Source organism: Symphalangus syndactylus, chromosome 2 (assembly GCF_028878055.3).
Source record: "Symphalangus syndactylus isolate Jambi chromosome 2, NHGRI_mSymSyn1-v2.1_pri, whole genome shotgun sequence".
NCBI lineage: Eukaryota > Metazoa > Chordata > Mammalia > Primates > Hylobatidae > Symphalangus > Symphalangus syndactylus.
In genome coordinates this window covers 135,353,078-135,378,346 of record NC_072424.2, presented here as the reverse complement: position 1 = coordinate 135,378,346, position 25,269 = coordinate 135,353,078, and the positions used below count along the sequence as shown (strand labels likewise).

General features: G+C 45.5%; 1 protein-coding gene and 1 long non-coding RNA gene across 6 annotated transcripts in view; one reads left to right on the top strand and one right to left on the bottom strand.

Moving 5' to 3' along the window:
* ZDHHC14 (zinc finger DHHC-type palmitoyltransferase 14) overlaps positions 1–25,269 on the bottom strand; it is a 310,422-nt gene that overhangs the window by 164,691 nt on the left and 120,462 nt on the right. The gene's annotated exons all lie outside the window — the stretch shown is intronic.
* LOC134735765 (uncharacterized) lies at positions 328–13,344 on the top strand. The gene is made up of 3 exons (XR_010119207.1): positions 328–946; positions 9,261–9,457; positions 10,230–13,344. It is a non-coding gene; the product is annotated as an uncharacterized lncRNA (long non-coding RNA).

Genomic DNA, 25,269 nt, shown 5'->3' with positions numbered 1-25,269 from the left:
ATGGCACCATTGCACTCCAGCCTGGGCAACACAGCAAGACTCCGTCTCAAAAAAAAAAAAAAGTTTCCTCATGCACTCTCACCACCACTTACCGTACTCCACGCTCCACTCTGAATAGAATGATTGGCTGTAGTTTACAGATAATGAACCCAGGAAGCAAATAAACTAAAAGAGAAATTCCAGGTGCAGGCGATTCCTCTCCTGCTTCCCGCCCCACAGTTCTGTCTCACCTTCGCAATATGCAGCCCCGTCAGCCAAGAGCAAATGGTGGGTAAGCAACTCCATTCTCTTTGCCCCCACGGCAGGGCCCTGGAACCCACACAAAAAGAGCCGGCCTTAGAAGCCGAGTCGGAGAAGATGCCTACCAAGGAAGAGGAAGAGGATCTGGCTCTGAGGCGGAGGCTGCGGTTGGCGAGGGTGGAGTTGGAGACGGTTGCTTTCTATGATTTGATTTCTAAGCCACAAAGGTAAGTTATGATGAAACAAACATATACATTTTTTTAATGCTGAAAAAAGCATGGGCAAAAACATGGGCAGGAAGCAGCCCCGGTATGGTTACTGAAACCTCTGAAGCGAGGGAGGTGTCTGAGGAAGGCAGAGGCCGTTGGAAACTCGGGGACTGGTGGCCATCCCTGGGCGCCTGCCTGGTGGAGCGCTGCGCAATGAACGCTCCCCATGCTGGGAGGGGGCGTGCTCCACGTGGACCCCGGGCCCCTCCCACCTCGCTCATCCGCGCTTCCTCTCTGCCCACCAGAGCTCTGCATTTGCTTCTGCTTATGCAGACTGCAAATAAGGAGGCAGGTGGAGAAAGAAAAATCAGCAGAGGCGACTGAGAAAGAGAGGTCAGAAGGTAGGGGGAGACCCTGGAAGAGCAGCAGCAAAGAAGTTGAGAAAAGAAAGTTCCAGAAGAGGGCAGTGGCCCACCTGTCCAGCGCTGAGGGGCTTGGTAAGACATGGCCTAGTGGGTGTCCTGGGGTGGGCAAGTTCACCCATGACCACACCAGGATGGCTTCATGGAGCAGTGAGCATGGAAGGCTGCCTGCAGAGGGGCCTGTATGGCAGGGGTCAGTGAGAGGATGAATGAGTATCTGGAATATTCTTTTCAGGGATTTAGTTGTGAGGAGAAGGAGTGAAAATGGGGTGGAAGCAGTGGCAGGTGAGCAGCCGAAGTAGGGAATTTTTTTTTTTTTTTTTTGAGACAGAGTCTCACTCCGTCGCCCGGGCTGGAGTGCAGTGGCGCAATCTGGGCCCACTGCAACTTCCAGCCTCCGGGTTCAAGTGATTCTCCTGCCTCAGCCTCCTGAGTAGCTGTGATTACAGGCCTGGCCACCATGCCCCACTAATTTTTGTATTTTTAGTAGAGATGGGGTTTCACCATGTTGGCCAGGCTGGTCTCAAACTCCTGACTTTGGGTGATCCACCCACCTTAGCCTCCCAAAGTGCTGGGATTACAGGCGTGAGCCACCACACCCGGCCACGAAGTAGGAAATTTAACAGAGGAGAGGGAAGTGAGAGCAGAGTGGAGGCTGCAGGAAGAGACATGGCGATGTGGCTCTGGCCTCAGATTCTCCACCTGTCAATTCGAAGTCATGCTACATGCCAAGTAACTAGTATGCCTTCCTTTTCAATTCTTTGTACCCAGTTTGCAAACATGATATTTTTTTAAAGATTATGAACCAATCCTATGAATAAAAAGGAAAGCACTCTATATCCAGAAAACTTGAAGGGCTTAAATAGGCAGTTTTGCACTTTTCACATTCAACTCTATATCTCACAATTTTATTAATTTCAAAATCTGAATATACCTGTCATCAGTGTCTGAGATGGCATTTGGCTTGCAGGGCATCTTGGCAAGTAACAGAGAGGGAGTATCTGGAGACAGACTGCCAGGTGTGAATCCAGCTCTGCCGCCTACTAACTGACCTTGGGAAGTCACTTCACTTCTCTGTACCTCAGTTTTCATATTTTTAAAATGGGGACAATAAAGTTGTCCCCGTTAAAAAAGTTAAGTTCACCATGCGTGTACATATTTGTTAAGCTGTGTCTCACAAAGTGGTTAAGACTCAATATGTGTGTACACATGTGGCAGGCAGGATTCTGAAGAGGTCTCCCTGAGACTCCTTATCTGGATGCTGCTGTGGAAGGGGCTCTGCAGATGCTCCTAAGGTCACTATTCAGCTGATGGTAAGATGGGACATCATCCTGGATCATCCAGGTGGGCCCAGGGTACTCACATCAGTCCTTAGAGGCAGAAGACAAAGGGCATGGAGGGGTGCTGGAAGAAGTGTGTTGGAGAGATGAGGCAGAAGGAGAGAGGCAGAGATTCTAAGGTGGGGAAGACTCTCCCCACTGCTGTTGGAGTGAAAGGAGCCACAAGCCAAGGAATGCAGGGGGCCTCTGGAAGCTGAGGTTAACCCCTGGCCAACGGCCGGGAAGAAACGGGAACTCGTATCCTCCAACCACGTGGAACTGAAATTTACTTAAAACCTCAATAAGCCTGGAAGTGGGCTCTCTCTTTTTATTTTTCAAAGAAACTATAACTTACATCATCAGAAAAATAAAGCAAGAACAGGACACTAAAAAAGAACAGTCAGAGAACAAGAAGGAGTTTTTGGTACTGAAAGATATTGCAGATGAATTTAAAAATTCATTGAGACATTAGAAGATAAAGTTAAATAAATTTTCCAGAAAGTGCAACAAAAAGATCAAGAGATGGACAATACAAAAGCTAAGAAAATTAAAGGATCAATATAAGACATTGGCTGGGTGCAGTGGCTCACACCTTTAATCCCAGCACTTTGGGAGGCTGAGGTAGGAGCATCTGATTGCTTGAGCCCAGGAGTTCAAGACCAGCCTGGGCAACATAGTGAGACCCTGTCTCTACAAAAAATATAAAATAAAAAAATTACTCAGGCATGGTGGCACATGACTGTAGTCCCAACTACACAGAAGGCTGAGGTGGGAGGATTGCTTGAGCCCAGAGGTTGAGGCAGCCAACGAGCCATGATTGCACCACTGCACTCCCACCTGGGCAACAGAGTAAGACCCTATCTCGAGAAAAAAAATACAAGACATCAATATCCAAATAAAAGAGTTACAAATACAAAGGAAGTTTGAGATAGAGAGAACAGACAGAAAATAATAATGGGGAGGAAAATTATTGAAAGACATCTCCTAGAAATGAAAAACCCACGTTTCTACATCAACAGGACTCATCACCACCCTGGTATTGATGCCCAACACAATGATTGATCATCATTTGAAAAAACAAACCTCCAAAACACCAGCTATAAAGAACATCTAAAAGCTTTGAAAGAGGTAAAGGAATGGTGGGGACAAGGTCAGGTTCAAATATGTAGTATATGGCACTGGACTTCTGAATAGAAAATGTGGAAGCTAGAAGACAATGTAATCATTGCTTCAAAATTCTGATTGAGGATGATTTTCCATCCATATTTGCATACCCAACTTGACAATCAATCAAGTGTAAGATTGAAATAAACATATTTGCAGATATTTAAAATCTCAAAAAGGTATTGCTTCCTTAAGATGTCACAGGGTGTAATGGAGGAAAATGATGAAGCTGAAGATCTGGAATGCGGGAACAGGAAGGATGTTCCTTGCCAAGGAGGATGCCCATCCAGAAGAGGGGCAAGGAAAACCCTTAGGATGATCATGATGGGAGACTCTGGAGTGACAGCAGTGCCCCAGGCCAGTCCAACTGAAGTGGAAGGAGGCTCGGATAGAGCTAAAATAGCAAGAATGGGTGTAATTGGATGGACATATTTTTACAGAGCTGTTGGAAGATGTGGAAAAGTCCAAACACAAAAACAAGTCAGGAAGCTGGGCACAGTGGCTCATGCCTGAAATTCCAGCATTTTCGGAGGCCGAGGTGGGCGGATCACTTGAGGTCAGAAGTTGGAGACCAGTGTAGCCAACATGGCAAAAACCCTTCTCGACTAAAAATACAAAAATTAGCCAGGTATGGTGGCGTGCCTGTAATCCCAGCTACTCAGGAGGTTGAGACATGAGAATCGCTTGAACCTGGAAGGCGCAGGTTGCAGTGAGCCAAGATCACACCACTGCACTCCAGCCTGGGTGATAGAGTGAGACTCTGTCTCAGAAAAAAAAAAAAATGAGTCAGGAAATATAAAATGTTATATAAGGAAATATTCGTAGTACAACTGGCACAGGTGTGAACAATATTTACATGTGCAAAATAATTTAAAAATCTGGATATGGATTTAATAAAAATTTATGATGTAGCTATTCTGAAGGGATTAGGGAGAAAGAGGAAGGGAAAGCATAAGAGAATAAAAAGTATGTAGATGATGTCTAACATGAATGAACCAAGAGAGAAGTACACACATATTACTTAGAATACCAAAAACAGTTGAAACTGAGAGTAGGGGGCAGGGTCACAGGAGATGGCTGGTTTTTGTTATAAGTCTTTTAGCACAATTTGGCCTTTTAAACTACATGTTACTTTAATAAAAAATCAAAATTAAAAAAATGACTCTACTGTCCTAGGTGCCACTTATCAATGGCCACATTCACTCTGAGTTGAAAGACATGGATGTTTAGGATGCTTTATGCAAGCACAGTTGTATCCACTAGCTAATATCCTGAGTGGTTGTTTTCCTTTAGATATAGACAATAGCTCACATTAACATTCCCCCAGGGACCAATATAAAATATATCTATCGTCAGCATATGAAGGCTCACTACAGTTAATGGGCTTTTTCACACATCACCTAAGTTGTATACCTAATATACAACAGCAGAAGTAAATTAATAAATAAACTCTGGAAGATTCTAGCTTGTCATTGCTAAGTTTACCATCGTTTGCATAGTTCAGGGAGAGGACCTAGAATATAACTAAAGCAACAGGAAAATAATGTTCGAAGGGGATTAGAGAAGTCCACATCATCTCATGCACAAATAACAGAATGTGAGCAAGAAGGCAGCAAATGTTAGCCTCATGCTGACCCAGGAGAGGGCTCTCTCCGACATCCAGCTCTTTGCAAATGGACTCCCAGAGTCAGAATATTGCATCTGAAAGAGACCTCAGAAATAGTCCAGTTTAACCCTTTCATTTCCCTAATGAGTAAACTGAGATAGGTTGACAAAAATAACAATTGTGTAATGTAGTCACTGCTGGCTGGACAGAGACATCAACCCTGGACTCAGTCTGGGTTTTAGGTTGTGAATGAGACATGGATGTTTCTCAAGAGGGATAATGAGATTGTGCTGAGTCACACAAACGACACCAGAAATAGAACTTAATATTTAACCATGAAGAGATTCCATTCCAGACTAAGTGTGGGAAAAGCCTTTAACCACCCAAGCTACAGTGTTTTCCCACTGACGATCAGTGCCTAGAGAAGCCTTTAATGAGACGTGCAAGTTACCCAGCACAGGTGCTATGTACACTAGAGCTCATCTGCTGTATTTCTGAGTCAAACAGGCCCTGATCTCATTGACCGAGCTTTATTTGTTCAGTGTTTCAGCACCTGGGTGCACTCAGCTACACCTGACTAAGGGATTTTCTTGCCCTTCCAAATCATTCACTGAAAATGTGCTACTGGCAAATATCAACTCTGATCACTGCAGAAACAAAACCCTTACACTTCTACACAAAGATGAAGACTCTATTTAATTCTTCATTTAAACAAATTTTTTTTTTAACTTCTGATCCCTGCCTCCCTATCCATGAACAAACATTTCCCCAAGTCACAATGACGTCAGGGTTTTAATAACTCATGGTACAGCCTTTAATCATATACTTTGGCCTAAATAGATTACAGCCACTGGTTCCCCCAACCACATGATGATTTGTTCCCTCATAAATCATTAATTCATTCAGCAGGCATGGCTTCCTCTTTCTTTGCCACTCGACTGCACTCAGTCACATTTTCTTAAGAACTCAGTGAGTTCTTTGTCATTGAGATGATATGGACTTCTCTAATCCCCTTTGAACATTATTTTCCTGTTGCCTTAGTTATATTCTAGGTCCTCTCCCTGAACTATGCAAACGATGGTAAACTTAGCAATGACTTTAAAGATTATTATGTAATATTTTATGTGAATAGATAGAAAGTTATGAAGCCCCCAAATAAAACAACACTTCCAATCCTACCACCCAACTAAAGATTAGATCCCATTACCAATACTGTTGGAGATAACCTTGTGCTCTTCCAGGATCTTACCTTCCAGACGACTTCCTCCCTAGGAAACTGTCCTTGCTTTTAAACATAGTTTTACCATGCATAAATGTCTCTGAACAATTTATTGCTTGAATATGCTTGCTTTTGAGTTTTATAAGCATGTTATTGGCCGGACACGGTGGCTCACGCCTGTAATCCCAACACTTTGGGAGGCCCAGGCGGGTGGATCACTTGCAGTCAGGTGTTCAAGACCAGCCTGGCCAACATGGTGAAACCCCGTCTCTACTAAAAATACAAAATTAGCCGGGTGTGGTGGCGCTCACCTGTAATCCCAGCTACTCCAGAGGCTGAGGCAGCAGAGTCGCTTGAACCCAGGAGGCAAAGGTTGCGGTGAGCCGAGACTGCACCATTACATTCCAGCCTGGGCAACAGAGTGAGACTCAATCTCAAGCAAAACAAAACAAAACAAAACAAAACAAAACAAAACACATGGTATTTTACTGCATGGAGTCTTTAGCAACTTTTTTTGTTGAGGATAAGTTTTTAAGATATGCCCATGCAGGCCGGGCGCGGTGGCTCATGCCTGTAACCCCAGCACTTTGGGAGGCCAAGGTGGGCAGATCACCTGAGGTCAGGAGTTCAAGACCAGCTTGGCCAACATGGTGAAACCCCATCTCTACTAAAAATACAAAAATTAGCCAGGTGTGGTGGTGGGCGCTTGAACGCAGGAGCCAGAGGCTGCAGTGAGCCGACATTGCACCATTGCACTCCAGCCTGGGTGACAAGAGTGAGACTCTGTCTAAAAAAAAAAATAGGCTGGGCACGGTGGCTCATGCCTGTAATCCCAGCACTTTGGGAAGCCGAGGCAGGCGGATCACGAGGTCAGGAGATCGAGACCACGGTGAAACCCCGTCTCTACTAAAAAAAAACAGTACAAAAAATTAGCCAGGCGTGGTGATGGGTGCCTGTAGTCCCAGCTACTCGGGAGGCTGAGGCAGAAGAATGGCATGAACCCAGGAGGCGGAGCTTGCAGTGAGCTGAGATCACGCCACTGCACTCCAGCCTGGGCGGCACAGAGAGACTCCATCTCAAAAAAAAAAAAAAAAAAAAAAAATATATATATATATATATATATATATATATATATATATATATATATGCCCATGTTGCTGCATGTAGCTGCAGTTTCTCTGGTTTCCACTGCTGGATAATACTCCACTGTATGAATCTCCCATGGTGCATTTATTTGTTCTCTTTTTCTTGAACATTTATATTGTTTCCATTTTTTTGCTATTGTGAACAGTTATCATCATGAACAATCTCAAACATATGTCCTCAAGAAATTGCAAAAATGTTTCTAGTATATATACTTACAAATGGAATTGTTGAGTCAGAGGGTAGATGTGCATTCTGCTTTATAAGATAATACCAATTTTTTATCCAAAGTGGTGGCACCAAATTACACTCCCACGAGCCTTATATGAGCCGTGCTGTTTCCTCATATGCATCATTGCCAACGCTTGGTAATGTCAGACTTCTTAATTTTTGCCAACTTTGTGGGAGTAAAAAGCATATCACTGTGATCCTAATTTACATTTTCCTGATTACTAATGAGGCTGAGCATGTTTTCATGTTTTTAGATTGTCTACCACCTGGCTCCTAATAATTTTAGGCAATTCATTTCGTCATACTGTGTATCACACTATTCATTAACCCAAAATTCAATAGGAGGATGAAAATCAAGACACATCAGGAGACAGTAGGTGACTCTGAGTGACTACTTGTCTTTGTGTAATGAACATTGTGGCTGACGCTGCAATCACTCAACTCCACCCCCATTAAACAGCAGCCTGTGGCTTGGAGATTGGAGCTCAGCTCAAAAGGAGGGCATGGGTAGTCTAAGGGAATCCCACATCTCCTGAAAGTTCAGGAGCGGAGATGTAAACCAAATCTGTCTAAAGACAGAAAAAGAGAGGACTAGTAGAAGCATCTTGAAAAATCCTTCCTTCCTCTCACAAGCAGCAGTGGGAAGCCAGGATGTGTCTGACACTGGATGTGAAAGAGGAAGCACATGGACCCACCTGCTTCTGGCAGCCATCCCGGGCCCACAAGGAGAAGCAATCAGAGAGGAAAGTGGCCAGTATGGAGGGCTGAGCAGACAGATGAGAACCACTGGAGTCCCCGATCACACTGCTCAACTGTCACACAGACCAACATGGAGCCTGCTATCTCTGGGTGCCAATTTAGGCAAATCAATATGTTGCTTTGCTGCTTTAGGCAATTTGAACCTGGCTTTCTGTTACTTCAACCAAGAGCATCCTTATACAAGTTGTGTAGTTTAAAAACAAACACGGCTGGGCACAGTGGCTCATGCCTGTAATTCCAATACTTTGGGAGGCCAAGGCAAGTTGATCGCTTGAGGACAGGAGTTCGAGACCAGCCTGGGCAACATTGTGAAACCCCATCTCTATTAAAAATACAAAAATTAGATGGGCACCTGTAATCCCAGCTACTTGGGAGGCTGAGCCAGGAGAATCGCTTGAACCTGGGAGGCGGAGGTTGCAGTGAGCCAAGATCACGCCATTGCACTCCAGCCTGGGCGACAGAGCAAGACCCTGTCTCAAAAACAAACAAAACAAAACAAAAACAAACACAACAAAAACTACGAGCCATGAGGAGCATTACTAGCACATCTGGGCATCTGGGCAATAGCAACAAGTGGATGTGTATAGATGAGCCTGAGATCCCTTATCATCTCCAGGCAGGAGGAGGTGAGTGGTGTGAGGTGGGGATTGGGTAGCAGGGACAAGACTCAGAAATTTGGGGTTGCTGAGCATGGACTTTCTTTCCAAGGCAGGCTTCGAAAACCCTTGAACAGGATCATTCAGAATAGTTGCTGCTAATTAAATTGCACTCAATGTGGAGAAATCTCCTGACTACTGCTGCCACAGCCACTGCCTGATTGCTCTGTCATCCAGTCTCTCTCAACATGTATGGGGACACTTTCGGCTCACATCCAGTCATGGTTTCCTTGCTTACATGCAATGGTCTTCTTGCTGTTTCTATCATGACTTTCTTGGTCTTCTTTTCTAGGCTGTGCATATCTTAAAGGAAGGTGTTATGCTGTCCTGTACTTTGCAGCCTCCTTTCCACCAGATGTGACCACTGGTCCTGCTGGTTACTCCTGTGGGCCCTGAGAAAGACATCTACTGTCTCTGAGATTCAATTGACTTCTCAATTGCAGCAAGAAGAACACTTCAAGACTGTTGGGTGGATTATGAGAATACATTGTAAGTGCTCCATACATATCTGTGGTGTTAATGCCTTTGGGGAAGTGCATGAAGACTGACCTCCATGGTGGCCATGTGTGGTCAAAGGCTGAGTCTTGGCCTTAGAATCCTTCCAGACTAAAACACAGTCCTGTGTCCTGAAGAAGCTCAAATATTTTTCCTCTTTAGGACACGTAAAGCATCATTAAATTATATTCTTAACAATAGAGAATCTGAGCAATAACTATGTCAGCTGGAGAACAACAATCTTACCAAATCAAATTCAACATAAAACTAACCATTGATACTCTGCTACAAACTACCAGCTCCATGAACCAGTAAAATGCAAAAATCATGGCCTTTGCATGAGGAAATCAGCAACAGGAGTGCTAGTCTTGTCAGTACATTCCAAAATAAAACAATATTAACTTTGGAAATGCAAGAGCTCTCTGAACATGAATGCACTTTTTAATAACTTTGCATGTTCATGGATACAAAACAAGAGCTGACATGGTTTTAATGTCAAGGCTTAAATTTCAGTGTTATGAAAATATCTAATCACAGGCCGTAAATGCAATCTTAAAGAATGAGAAAGATACAGCTAATTTAGAATACAACAGATTCCTGGAATGATTGTTCTTGGAAAAAGACCAAGAAATAGTTGACACTTCCCCCAAATCACATTATTTTAATTCTGTACATTTTTTTTTTTACAAAAGTACCCTAAACAATTGCATAGTTGTCTTAGACAAATTTAGAAACCATATAAAGTATGTCAAATTATTTTTTACAGGGGAAAAACAGACCTGGAGGAAGGAAGGAAAAAATAATGACAGAACAAAAGGAAACCAGAAATCCAAAATGAGTCCAGCCAACAGGGTATTGTTTCTAAAAGAAAATTATCTAAAATCTGAACTACCAGAAATGGGAAGAGAAAAATCTGAATTTTCATTATTTGCCTCTTTTTCACCATTAACTTTGCTGATTCTGTCTAGGATTACCATCCAGCAGAAGAGACTGTAAACAAATCCAATCTTTCCAATATGCTAAATAATGAACTTCATAACGTGACCACGATGATGGGTCTTGTCTTCCTGGAAGTTGCAATCTACTTAATTTTTCCAACTAAGGAACATTGGCTGTGGTTTTGAAAGGTTACTGAGAAAAGGGTTTTAAAAGGTGATACAAAGCAAACAAAATCTTGGTTCTATTCTTCACAGAAAATGAATCTCATTTAAAATGTTTTAAACTTTTAAGTGATGGAAGCCATTTTAAGGCTTTGTCCATCCTTCACCTTCATGAAAAGGCCATGGATTCTGTCACGATGGACCATGTCTGCTCTTGGGCAATGAGTGGGGGTTCATGGTTGTGGTCCACGGCATCTCTACCTGGAGAATAAGAGCAAAGCTGTTTCCCTGATAACCACACCCCACATTCATCCATTGGCAAATCGTGTCACTGTCAAAATGCTCCTAATTCGAGTTACTTCCCATCTCTTCCATCATGAGCCCTGGTCCAACTCCACCCGCATCTCTCAATTGAAATCTTATGATAGCTTCTGTCATTTCCCATTTCCCCTCCTGCCCCCTTCCATCCCACTCTCTACACAGCAGCTAGAGTAATCTTTTAAAAATGACTTCCAGTTATACTAAGAACAAAACCTAATGTCCCCACCATGGTCTTTAAGGCCCTACCTGATCTGGCCCCTAGCTCTCTCAGTGGCATCCTCTTTCTGCCACTCACTCTCTTGTTCTCCACTGCACTCCAGTGACGTTGATCTTCTTCCCATGCCTCAAACATGCAAAGTTCATCCCCACCTCAGGGCCTTTGCACTAGCTGTTCCCTCTCCCTGGAATGCTCTTCCCTCATATATTCAAGTCTCAATCCCTTCTTTCAGATTTCTGCTCAGTGTCACCTCTTCAAAGATGCCTTCCCTGACTGACTAATCTAAAACAGCCTCATCTCCCCAAGTCATGGTCTATTGCCTCACCCTTCTAAATTTTCTTCTATCAGTCATAATAATCTGATATTATGTTATACATATATTTGTGGACTTCCTCATTGTCAGACATCCCTACTAGAACATAAGCCCCTTGAAGGCATGGATTTTGTCTCATTCATGGCTAAATTATTTAGCACCTAGAATATTCCTCAGTCCTCAGCAAATATTCATTGAATGAATGAATGAATCAATCAATCGATGTCTCCTGTGAGCTGAAGACCTAAGAGTTATAAAATTCAAACATATCCCTACTTCTTTAAGTAAAATATTTTAGACCATTATGAAAAGCAGGTGGTTGCTTATATGCATAAAGTGATCCAAGTAGCAAAAACTCGCTCATCCTGTGACATGGAACACCATTGTCATGTTGCTGTCATCCCAGGAGCATCCCTTGTAAAGAAGTCCATTTGACCCAGCCATCCCATTACTGGGTATATACCCAAAGGACTATAAATCATGCTGCTATAAAGACACATGCACACGTATGTTTATTGCGGCACTATTCACAATAGCAAAGAGTTGGAACCAACCCAAATGTCCAACAACGATAGACTGGATTAAGAAAATGTGGCACATATACACCATGGAATACTATGCAGCCATAAAAAATGATGAGTTCGTGTCCTTTGTAGGGACATGGATGAAACTGGAAAACATCATTCTCAGTAAACTATCGCAAGGACAAAAAACCAAACACCGCATGTTCTCACTCATAGGTGGGAATTGAACAATGAGAACTCATGGACACAGGAAGGGGAACATCACGCTCCTGGGACTGTTGTGGGGTGGGGGGAGGGGGGAGGGACAGCATTAGGAGATACACCTAATGCTAAATGACGAGTTAATGGGTGCAGGAAATCAACATGGCACATGGATACATATGTAACAAACCTGCACATTGTGCACATGTACCCTAAAACCCTAAAGTATAATAAAAAAAAAAAAAAAAGGAAAAAAAAAAAAAAAAAAAAAAAAAGTCCATGGGGAATGGCAGTAACGAAACCCTTTTGGTGAGGCAGGTTCTGGACTGATGGTCTCAAACCAAATGCTGTTTGCTATGGAGTGAATGGGTTCCCCAAAATTCATATATATGTTGAAACCCTAACTTCCAATGTGATGATATTGGGGTGGGGGGCTTTGAGAGGTGACACAGGTTAAATGAGATCATAAGTGTGGGGCCCCATGATGGGATCAGTGTCCTTAGAAGAAGAGGAAAAGCCTGGGGCTGGCTCCCTCAGCCACACGAGGACACAAGGAGAAGGCACCACCCGCAAACCAGGAAGCCACCCTCACAAGATACCTGATCTGCTGGACTCTTGAGCTTGGACTTTCCAGCCTCCAGAACTTCAAGAAGTCTGTTGTTTAAGCCACCCAATCTAGGGTATTTTGCCAGCCTAAACAGACTAAAACACAGCTCCACGGCAAAGGATGAAACAGCAGTGCCCACACACCAAAAGTGTTCTCTGATCCCCAGTGGAAGTTTAGCTACAAGAGTTTTATGAGCTACAGGAGGCAAATGGGATTAAAACTGGGCAGGTTATCAGCATTTTCTAATTTTTTTTTCTCTTCAAGTTTCAGAACTGAATACATCATCTAACCACAAACAAAAGTAGTGTCAAACACAGTTCCACTTCACCAGAGCTATTAAGAACCCATATGAATCAAATTAATATTAAGCACAGGAGGTAAAAATCTGCTCAGCTGTCCCAGCATAACAACCACTGAACTCAATGCAATGGAAACAGATAACAGCCATAAGCGGCTTTAACCTATTAATAAACTCCCAAGTTTAGCTTGACAGATGTTTTTGCACTATTCTCTGGATATACTACCACCTTTATCTGAATTTGCTGTTTTCTATTTTAACTTTTGTACATGAAAAGAAATAAAGTAGGACAAGAGAGTATGAATAAGGTGCTAACATCTGTTTCAAAAATATGTTTTCTCCCTGCTCAATGGGACAGATGTTTACAAAGATACTGAAGAGATCATGTTTATCTCAAAGACCTTCCACAAATAATAGCATCAGTGCAATGATAATAATATCTGTAGCAGTACCTACTGTTCTGCACCAAATCCCTCGAGTCACTGATTTGGACTTGCCTCCAAATACCGGCTGAAAGATACACAGTAACTCACCGTATCAGCCAAACTCATCAATTTGATCAATATTCTCTTTCCCCAATTTACACTTTCCCACCTCTGCTCATCATATTCATTCTTCCTGGACACTCTCCTCAGCCATGAATGTCAAAATTATATCCACTGTAAGGGCTGCATTCTACCTTCCACTCTCCAAGTCTACATCTGCCTCTCACTTCTCTGAATTTTTTTTTTTTTGAGATGTGGTCTCACTATGTTGTCCAGGCTGGTCTCGAGCTCCTGGCCTCAAGAGATCTGCCCACCTAAACCTCCCAAAGTGCTGGCATTACAGGCATGAGCCACTGCACCCAGCCCCCTGGCTTTTTATTGCTAATATGTCCTGCATTCATAGTGCATCATTTTAGTTTTCAAAGTATTTTCATGTAACAAGTTCAGGAGGCAAGACGAATATTATTCCAGGTTCCAGATGAAGAAAAGCAGAGTTTTCCACGTTAAGGGATTATGGAAAGCCCCTGTGCCTCCTGTTGCCCTTACTGTCTTCATCAAACAATGCTGAGATATTGGCATTGTCTCTTTGATTAGGTTATAAGCTATGAGAAGACAGAAAGTATGTTTCTTGGTGCTGGCCCCATGGTAATTACTTGAAAATGTTTGTTGATCAGGATGGTAGAAATTGGACTCTGGTTCTGACTCACTATCTTTAGTAGTATCATTGGGCAAGTCACTGAGATACAGGCTCCTCCTCATCTGGTGAAAATGAGGGTGTTGGGTTAAAAGCCAGAACTAATTCACTGATCCTGTAATTCATGAACAATATGCTCAGATGTTGCTTCTCCTTGGCAGATATCTTCTGGTGGATTTCATCATGAGCTCTTCACAGATCTCAGACTGTCACATCCCCAAATTCATCCTGTAAATGGGATGGAGGTGCTGGGCTGCCATGGGCCCATCAGAGCCTAATCCTCATAACTCTTTCGTTGTGGGGTTCACACTGGGGTATACACATTACATGCAAATTCCACGTAATCCTTACCACACCCCACATGAGGCAATGTCATTACAACTATTACCACTTTGTATATATCATGGCCCTTCGGGAATACTCACAGAAGAGTAAAAATTTTTAATCCTAATCCATGAATGCCATATTCCACCATGTTTTCAAACTATACCTTTCAAACTATCCATAACTATGGAATTTCCAGAAAGCCCCTCAAAGCTCCACCTTTTCCAGTCCCTGAAGTTAATCACATTGGTAATGGAACCCACAATTGTTCTTAAAATGGAAAGTCCTTCCCACTTCTCTCATTACAGTTACCATAGTCACTGTCCAAAGTGAGGAATAATTTTCAAAATCAAAGAGCTTTGCTGTTCCAAATCATCAAGTTTTTAATTTCACCTTCCGTTTCCTCCCTTATCCAATGCTACTCTGAGCAGACCCCTGGACTGTAGTCCCGCAGCTCCTTCCCCTTCCCTAACCCACCCACTCATGCTGGCCTGGATCTTGGCTTTGCTACACCACCCTACCTCTACCCACACACAATGTTTCATGTGACTGTGTTCATAGGAAAAGCAGAGAGGAAGAGGAGAGCAAGAGGAAATGGTGGAGGAAATGCCATATGACTGCTGAGACCTGTGTCAAAGGAAGCCCTTGGGCAGTTCATGCAGGTCGGCGTGTGTATTGGATTCCTAGGGCAGCCATAACCAGTGCCTCAAACTGAGTGACTGAAAACAACAGAAATATAGGGTCTGACAGTTAAGAAGGCTGGAAGTCCAAATTTAAGGTGGTGGCAGGTCCATGTTCTTTCTTAAACTGTAGGGGAGGGTCCTTCCTTGCCAGCAATTCCTGGCATTGTTGGCTTGTGGGTGCATCACCCCAGGCACATGCCCATCTTCTCCCTATGGGTCTTCACATCATCTTCCCTTTGTGCATGTCCATCTCTGTCCAAATGTCCCCTTTTGATAAGGGCACTAGTCATATCTGATTAGGGTCTACCCATATGAATACATTTTAATTTAATTACCTCTGTAAAGAACCAATGTCCAAATAAGGTCACATTCTGAGGTCCTGGGGGTTAGGAGTCCAACATATCTTTTTGGAGAACAGAATTCAACCTAAAATAGCATGGTGGGGGGGGTTGACTTCCTCTCCAATGTGGGAGGGGACCAGCCCTCAATGGAACACCTCCACCCCCATACCCAACAGGCCACATGAGGCCTATGCACAGGGACCCTAGAGACAGTCCTAGTGAACTAGTAGTGGGACCACTGTGCTTCACTCGACCTCCCATCTCAGAACCACCCTGGGGAGATACAGCCGGCAGTCACAGAGGTTGCTGGCTACTGGTTTGTGACTCTTGGCTCCAAGAAAGGATATGGCAAGAGGAAGAATCCACTTTATCAGGAGAACAGGAATTCCTGGCCACAAAACATGTGGAATTGGGTACAATGTATGTAAAGAAATGTGCTTTATGACCAAAAGCACATTTAAATATAATCATCAACTCAAGGCCAGGTGCAGTGGCTCACACCTGTAATCCCAGCACTTTGGAAGGCCAAGGCAGCCAGATCACTTGAACCTAGGAGTTCGAGACCAGCCTGGTCAACATGGCAGAATCCCATCTCTACCAAAAATACAAAAACTAGCCAGGTGTGGTGGCGCACGCCTGTAGTCCCAGGTACCCGGTGGGGTGAGGTGGGAGGATTGCTTGAAGCCAGGAGGCGGAGGTTGCAGTGAGCTGAGATTACACCACCGCACTCCAGCCTGGGTGACAGAGCAAGACCCTATCTCAAAAAGAAAAAAAACAAAAAAACAAAACCCAAACTTCTCAACATTTCCCAAAACTGCTTGGCACCACCATCCTCTTGCTCTGCCTTTATGAATGCTGCTCTTTCCTGCCATCTTCTCCTGATGAAATGTCATGTACCCTCCCATGCCCATCCAACGACCTCCTTCCTTCCCTCATGCCTCTCTGGGTTTGTTTTCATGCTTCTGGGGTCTCTGATGCTGTGCAAAGTCCGTCCTTAGAGGCAGCAGCCACTGGCTGGCTGGGATTATAGGCATCCATGATACATGAGCAGCCTTTCTGGCTGCAAGGAACTCGAGGGCAGAAATGGGCCCAGTTAACATTTTTATTGCTAATCGTGCTCACCCAGTGCACGTACAGCAGAAATATTTGTTAAATGAATGAAACAGGAAATGCAGAAGGCTTGTATTCTACTCCCATTTTAGACTGCTTTAAAAAAAATCTCATAGTTACATAGGACAACAAAATTATAGCTTATTTAAATTCTCCAAAAAATAGAAGTTTGCATCTCATCAGTGCTTGGTGAGGAATCTACAGATGGAAGCTTTGAGGGGAAGGAGTTTGCAAAAAAACGCTATAAATCTCCTTGGGGTATACTTTTCTGCATCCATTTTGAAATGAAAAAAAAATAAAAAAAAATCCCAAAAAGGCACCATGGGAGGCTCTAGCCCCATGTAGTGGAATAACACAGCTGTCAAGAAAAGCTGAGATACCAAATCTAAGCTACATGATTTCTAGGGAACCATGGGGGAGGAAAACGCAGTCTTTAGGGGTTGAGACAAGAAGAGACTTTCAAGGTATCGATGAGCATTATTTGCCTGTTGGTTTGACTGTCCCTGGCACTTTTTAAATGTAGACTATGAATTCAGGATATGAAACGGATTTGGAATTATGCATTCAGGAAATGAAATGGTTTTGAGACCTTACAGCCCATAAAATCCAATTTCTCATTGTCTCCCTTTGTATTTATTAGATTTTAAAAAACTTATTTCCTTGTAAGCTTCCTTAATGAAACAAAGTGAACTGCACTGGAACAAAAGATTTTACAAGAATGGGTGCTCTCAAGGTGGCCATGATCTGCAAGGAAAGTAAGTCATGTTCCCCTTTATAAAAATCTGCTTACAGTCCTCGGCGTCTTGCATAGTTTGGAAAGAGCTTCCGGAGCCCTGCAGTCCCCCCACATGTTGTTTCCTGGCTGCCCTTTCTCAACCTCAGATTCACCATCTTTCAAGTGGAAATCAGAACAAATGCCCTGTCTACCCTCCTGACCAGAGATCATTACTATCCCGCCATTTGGATGTCTGGGCAGAAAGCATGCAGAGCCCGCAGGGAGGGTGGCGGCAGAGAAGAGTGTCAGAGGGTGCAGGGGAAGGTCGGAGGAGGGACAGGCATCCAAAGACGGCTGGTCTCCCATCTTTGTGTCAAACAGTTCCCAGGGAGGGCCCAGCACTTCACAGTCAACTGCATGTTAATGACATCTCAGGGGCTCTGGCCTCAGCATTTCAGAATGTAGGGACTTTAAAGGGACCTCAGAGGTGATCAAGTCCAACCCGCTCATTTTAGAGTTGAAGCAATGAAGGCTTAAGCTGAGGAAGCAAAATGGCTAAGGTTGCTCAAAAGCCAGAGCCAAGCCAGGGCCCTACAGGTCTCCTGCGGGGAGGACCACCCTTCCTTACAAACAAGGGTACCCCAAGCCACATAAAGCCCCCACTCTTTGCTTCCAGCTCTCGTCCGGCATTAAAGGTTTGATATACAGGTGTGGCCTTGAGCTGAGCTGACAATGAGAGCTGAGGCCAAGCTTGAATAAGAGGTGCCATGGGAGCGGCAGAGAGATGCAGTGACCCTGGGCAAGAACCAGTCCCCCAGTGCTCCACAGCCAAGGGCGGGGATTGTGTCACCTGTGTGTGCTGGCCTACTTCCCAGACAGGACGGCAGACCTGGGTGTGCAGACATGAAGCGGGCACTTCCCAGGAAAAGCTTCTGCACCCCAAAATGCCTGAGACCCTCAGGACAGCATCGCTGCTTTGGAAGTTCCAGGGCTGTGCCCACACAGCACCCATCCTGATGGTGTCCATCCCACTGTCATGGATGTGGCTCATGCTTTTCTGGGTCACCTCTCACAGCTGCGGGCCTGTGGGTTGGGAGGGCTCCCCTATTGTTGAATGGTTTCCCAGGAAATTTGTCTGACTGGCATGCTTCTGGCTTCAGGGGCTTTGCAAACACTCTGCTGCCTGGAGAGGCCATCACTGAAGCTCCTGGAGGAAGGCTCCCTCTGTGTGTCCGGCCTCTGCAGAGCCCTCACCAACAGGGCTGACTTCTTTCCCCTCTCTGCCTGGAGCCTGGGCCTGTGCCAGCCCTCAGACGGTCCTGTTCGCCCTTGCGGTGGCTGGTGTTTATCTGCCTGCAGACAGGCCTTCATCACAAGGCCACGGGTCCCCAACTTGCCTTTCTGCCTCCCCCTTTCATCCTTGACTCCTCTCTTCCTGTGCCCACGTCCAATCCATCACCTCCTCCCTAGACCACATCTCATGTCCTGCCACTTCTGTACCTACAATGACACAGCCTGGTCCCAGTGCCACCATCTTTGCCTGGACCATTGCAGTAGCACCTCAGTCTCCTTGCTTCTGCCTTTCAAGTGCCAGGGCAAACTTTTCAAACCTAAAAGGTGACTCCCCTGCCTCAAACCCTCCAGTGGCTTCCCACCCCATACTGACCTCCAGGACCCTCCCCTGCTGTAATATCTTATCTCCTTGCATCCTCCCCTCCCTGCCTTCCCTTCCCACAGCCTTTCTTGCTGCTCCAAGAACAAGCCAGGCCTGTGCTCCCAGGGCTCGCCTTGCCTGGAATGTCTTATGCAAAGCACCCCTCCTCCCATCTGGGTCCCCACTCACTCCTGTCTCTTCTAAAATCACCCTGTTCCTGGCCACTCCCAAGCACCTCACCTGCTGCTCTTCCCTTCCCGGCTCTCGGCACCTACCTGTACCATGCTAAAGTGATTTCTTCATGCCCTAGACTGTAAACTGCACGAGGCCAGGGGCTTTGCATAGTTCACTGCAATAGTCCCAGCAGGTAGAACACAGCCTTCCACACAAGACACTCAGCAAATGGATTGAATGGAAAAGAAACAGCGCTTCCTCTTCTGTGTCTAATGCCTGACCCACAAAAGAGCAGGAGTCTGCCCCCAAGGCAGAATCATTCCCCAAGTCTGGAACTGGCTGTGCTGCTGATCAGGGAGCCTCCTCCTTCCTGCTTTCCCACTTTCCTGCTTTCCAGTGATGGCTGAAGGAGAAGGGCAGAGAGCAGGCCAGGCAGGCAGTGAAATGCCCTGAGGTCTTTGGAGTAAAGACGGGCAAAGTGGCTGGAACTTAGTGAGTTGAGGTGGTGCAGGACAAGGCTGGGGAGGAGGTCACTGGGGTTCTTGGCAGGAAGGTGACTCCAGAGTGCACAGGGAGACTACAGTGGCTGGCGGGGGGATGTTGAGGGTCAAGGCTCAGGTGGCAGAGAAGCCAAGGGAGAGGGCTGGGTTTCCTCCCCGGTGAGAGGGGACAGTGACAGCACCTGCCTGGAGGGCTGCCGGATGGAGCACCTGAGGTGCCGCAACCAACGCCGGCAACTGGCGCTGTGATGAAGGGGAGGCAATGTTCTGGCGGGGAGCCCCCACTTCCCTGGCCGGCCGGTGGTAGGGACCAGGAAGTGGCATGGTTACTGAACAGGTGAGCTCTGTGCGCTTCTGCAAATGGCAAATCCGCACAAGACGTAATTCAACAATCAAAAGAATTAATCCTTAGGATTATGCTTGCATCGCTGGCCACTCACAGACTGTCATTACCATCACTCTCAGCCTTCCCAGGTCCATTCCAAAGCTTTTACCTGCCAGTTTATGGAGCCAGAGCTGTTAATCAGGTGACAGCCACAGTCACTTGTCAATAAGGTGTCCTGTTAGTGAGACTCAAGCCAGGGCCAAATGACGGCCCCAGGCTTGGGGACTCCCAGCCAAAGCAGCTGATTTGAGCCTTTGCTTCTGAGTTTAACAAATTAAGTTTTAATGTAGAAATTCACATTCGGCTCATTCACAGAAGTTGATAAATAAAGAAGAAGAAACTGATATAATCTCATTATAAAAGTATTCATCAAGTCCTACAGTTTTTCCATTTACAAAGTCTCAAATTCATCTCCTTTCTTTTCATGTCCAGGAACACTAACCTAGCCCAATCAATCATTCCATAAATATTTATGGCATGCCCACTGTATGCAAAGCAGTGTGCTCTGGGGACCACAGAATCAACGTAGTTCCTGCCTTTGGCTCTAAACGAACACAGGAAAAGCTCAGGACGTGGCCTCATCCATCCTCAGCAAAAGACAAAGCCTCACAGAAGACAAGGGAAAGGGAAAGGATAGGTGTTGAGCACGTGTGTGTACCCAGACCAGCCGAACATACCTCTCCCCTTCGAATAAGAATGTCCACCCTGCAGGGCGGCCACATACCCTAAATGCGACCCACAGAATGAGGGGACAAACGGGGCCAAGAAGGGTACTGTCTGATGCAGTCAGAAGCGCTGGTATTGAGGATGAGGTGCAGTGCGGGAAACGGCACCTTGTCCGTGCCAGCCAGTGACAGGCATCTCAGGCCCTCAGGGCACATTTGAGCCACCCTGCCCTCCTCCCCCTTCCCTCCCTAATACCTCTCCTCTGCACCCCCACTCCCTGCTTTGTTTCTCTTATATGTAAAATAGGGATACTTATCTTGCAACATTATTTTAATAGTTAAATAAGATAACTGTTGCAAAGCTCCTTCCAAAGTGCCTGGCATTCAACAACTGGCAGAACAATAGCTGCACCATTAGTCTTATCACTACTGCCCTGAGATCTGCTGGCCCTCCCTCTGTGGCTTCATTCATTCCCTTTCCTGCCCTCCCCACTTCCTCATCCACTGGCCTTATGCTCCTTGTCTTCTCTACAAGGCAATAATGACACTTCCTTCAAAGTCCAAGTCAAGACTCAACTTCTCCAAGAGACCTTCCTTGACTTCATCCTTGTGCCAGAAATTCTCCTGTGTATTCGTGCTTTCAGCATCTCATACACAATTCACGTTACGTTATGCTTAATTATAGGTTGCCTTAAGAATTTTCTAGATAATTACAAGTGATAATTAGTTGACGGTTTCGTGTAGATATACCTTGCCTCCCTAATTAGAGTAAAAGCTTTTCAAGGCCAAGGATCACATCTGCGCTTCTTCATTGCCTGCTGACCCGGTGGCCTGAGGAGTGTGTGCATCCATATGTGGAATACATGCTGGCTTAATTACTTTTCAAATATTCAGCAGATAAAATTACCCAAGTGATTCTCCTAATTCAGATTCAAGCATTTAAAACAGAATTGGAAAACTGAATGAACAACGCTTGTATCTGTTTAGAGACACCACAGTAATTTGTGAGACCCTTATAATTTTTCACGCATTCTCTTCCCCCGCCCATAAAAGACCTGCTCCCCCCTCGCCCCACCAACTTCCCCGTTCCAGTAAATCACATGAGCGTCCACCGTGTTTCTCTATCTAGAAACTGAAGGGGGTCACCCTTGATCTCTCCCTTTCTCACACTCCACCATCCCATCCCACCAACATCAGAAGATTCCACCTCCCAGATCTGTCCACATCCCTCATTTCCCCATGACTGTCCTCTCTCCCCAGTTACAGTAGCAGTCCCTAACTGGTCTCCTTCTGCCACTCTTCCCAGCTAATCCTTTCCTCTCTCAGCAGCCAGAGCGAGCTTCTAACGCCACACACCCAATCTTCCCCACTCCCATAGCAGTGAGCCATGATCATGCCACTGCACTCCAGCCTGGGTGACAGAGTGAGACCCTGTCTCAAAGAAACACAAACCCTGCAGTAGCTTCCCCGCATCCTGGGAGGAAAACCCAGGTTCCTCCGCTCCCCACTGCTGTAAGAGGCCACGCATTGCAGTTCTTATCTCAGACACCTGCAGATCTGCCACACTGTGTGCCTGGTGGACAGCGGCTCGGTCACATTTTGGGTTCTAATCATATCTAATTCGGCCCGCCCCTATGAATAACCACCACCCTCCAATTCAGAATCCAGATGGCACCTACACTAAGTGCCTCAAGAAAGAGCATTCTAAAATTTAAAACTTCTAAGAAATGAGAACAACATTTTTAAACCATTCAACAAAAACAACTTAAAGAATAAAAAGGTGTTTAAAAAAACCTGTCCATTTTTCTTGCAAATTTCAAAACCAACACTTCTTGTCGGGATTTTCTCTGGTGCAGCATAAATGCTACTACAACGTTTATGAAGGAAGTGGTTGCGCATGAGTTTGTTCTATGTATCGGGTTCACATTACAATTTAAGCCTCCAGTAATGTTTTCATTTTCTAAAAATTTCGATTCTAAATATTCCTGTGTGAGAAAAGTGGGAATAAAACTCAAAAGAGCAAGCTGAGATTCCCTGTGAGTTTTCAGGAATAGTTGTTAATCGGATGAGGCAGGTTGCTTACACCCTCGATTTGCAAACATCTTTATTCCAGACAGATCTGCTGATGGAAGCCCGTTTACTGGTACAAAACACCATAAAGCTGCTACAGTAAACAAACCGCATAGCATCAGGTTATCTTGTAAATCCATTAAAAACAGAGTAACAACTCTTCCTCGTGCTCACGAAACACACATACTCAATTAATTTATGGAAATTAAATGGGTGGCATGATTGCTGCAGACACACCAGCGATACTAAGGCACCTCCACACCGCGGCTCAGAATGCAAACTCCTGGGAAGGGGGGCGGGGTGCCCTGCGCCTGGCAGATAAGCCCATTCATGCAAATGTGTATGCTCTCCTAAAGACACATCTGTGAGGTCCAATCAGCCCTACAGACGGCAGTGCTCTAATCTGCCTAAAGACAGACAAATACTAAACTGGTAGTGAGTACTGATAGGACATTTTATGAACCAGCGACCCTTGAGGGAAAGAGGGCTATAAGGAAAATGTAACTCTCCTCTGCAAAGCCAGGTACACTTTGCAATGAAAGAAGCCTTGTGGCCATTTGAGATTTAAAAATTAAGCTCTAAAGTACCCCTAAAAAGGGTATGCTATTCAGACATCTTGAGTTTCAGATTAAATTTTCTGACTCTCCCTATAGGATGATGGTGCCTGTTAAACAGACACACCCTCTCCTAGAAGCAACGCAAATGGACCACAGGGCGAGTGGATTTCAGATGCAAGGACTCCCAAAGAGAATGCCCTGAAATCCTCGATTGAGTTCAAGTCGGAGAGAAACCCGGCTCCGTGGGCTCCCTGCCAGGAGATTCCCAGGCCTGAAGTCTGATCACAGTGGAGTAGAGAAGATCAGCCAACATTTTCTCCAAACCAAACTTCCTTTCCTAGCTGCCTCCCACTACAATTAAGAAGCAAGTTGGTGCCAAACGCCAGGCAAGGTCTGGCTGGAAAGAAGTGGGTGCTGCCTCTGGGAAGGGAGGCCTCCCAGAATGTGGGTGGGGTTGCGTGGTGGGGACGGGACGCCTTCTCTCTGGCAGGGATAGCGTGGATTCTCAGGGGCCACCTGGACTGCAGGTGAGTAGAAAACACTCCTGAGAAAGAGTCCACAGCCATCGGGCAGCAGAGGGGATGATCTCCAGCACATGGCTCCCAGTCCAGGGCATCTTGGAGCTGGGGAGGGGTGGGAGCCTCCTGTGAGAGCCTCTAAGACCTGGAAGGGGCTGGAGAAAGAGCAGCTCTGGGGCACCCGCCTGGATGGGAGAGGGCACAGCGGGAAAACAACACCTTGGCTGCCGGTCATGAGGCTGCTAGTCTGGGTCCTGACATCTCCCTTTAGCTCTTGCCTCTGCCTAATAATAATACTAAAAATAACAACAACAATCATGAGATTTAGAAAAGCTCTGATTCCAACCATGCATGAAGCGTCGTGCTGCTGGAAGGCAGTATGCATAGAGGTTAAGTGCTCTGATCTGGGGCTTCATCCCAGTTCCGCCATGCACAGACCATATGGCCTTAGGCCAGTCAGCATCTGCACATGAAGGATATTAATCATTTCTACTTAAGAGGGTTGTCATGAGGATTCAATGGCATAATGCTCACCAAGGGCATGTAGTGAAGGTTTAGTAACTACTACAAGTTGGTATCAATTTTTTCTTTATTTTGGATTTTCTTTAGTCCTTACAGGTTTGCAAAGAAATAGTGGACAGAAGACCAGGTCAGTGAGACTCCAAATGCGACCCAGGCCCTCACCAGGACCGTCCTGGAACTGAGTCACCCAGCAGAATGGACCAGCTGACCTGCACCTGGTCTCATTTTCCCTTCAACCTCTCTACCCAACTGCATCTCCCTCCTGCCTGAAATCCTTCTGAGATCGGCCCCATGTCCTCCAGGATGATACACTCCCAGCAAGGCGGCCAGGGCCGGGGTTAAAGGGGTTCTTCTACATCCCCTAGCCTTAGGGACGGTGGGGGGAGAGAGAGAGGAAGAGCTTGAGGTTCGGTGTCACAAAGACCCAAGTTCAAAGTTTGCTCTTTTAGTTATTACTTATGTGTCCAGGAGTTGCTGAATCTTTCTATGTTTCAGCATCTTCACTTGCAAAAGTGCTGCTAACACCTACCAATGCTGTAGCTGGGCTCAGGCCGGCGGGCAATAGCAGCCACTGCCATAAGTGCCTCCCCAGTCCACCTCCTGCATCCTCCTGCATCTCCTCACCTCATATGAGGCCCAGTTCTCAGCTCGCCACACTTCCTTCTGTTTTCTTCCCTTTACACATCTTGTTCCCTGGGCCTCACCCATCCTCGCCACGCCTGCCCTGCCTTCCTTCTCTGCCTGGTTAAATCATATTTCTCTTTGACACTTCCCTTCCAGCACGACCTCCTCTGGGAAGGGCTTCCCTCGGGCTCCCTGTGAGTCCCC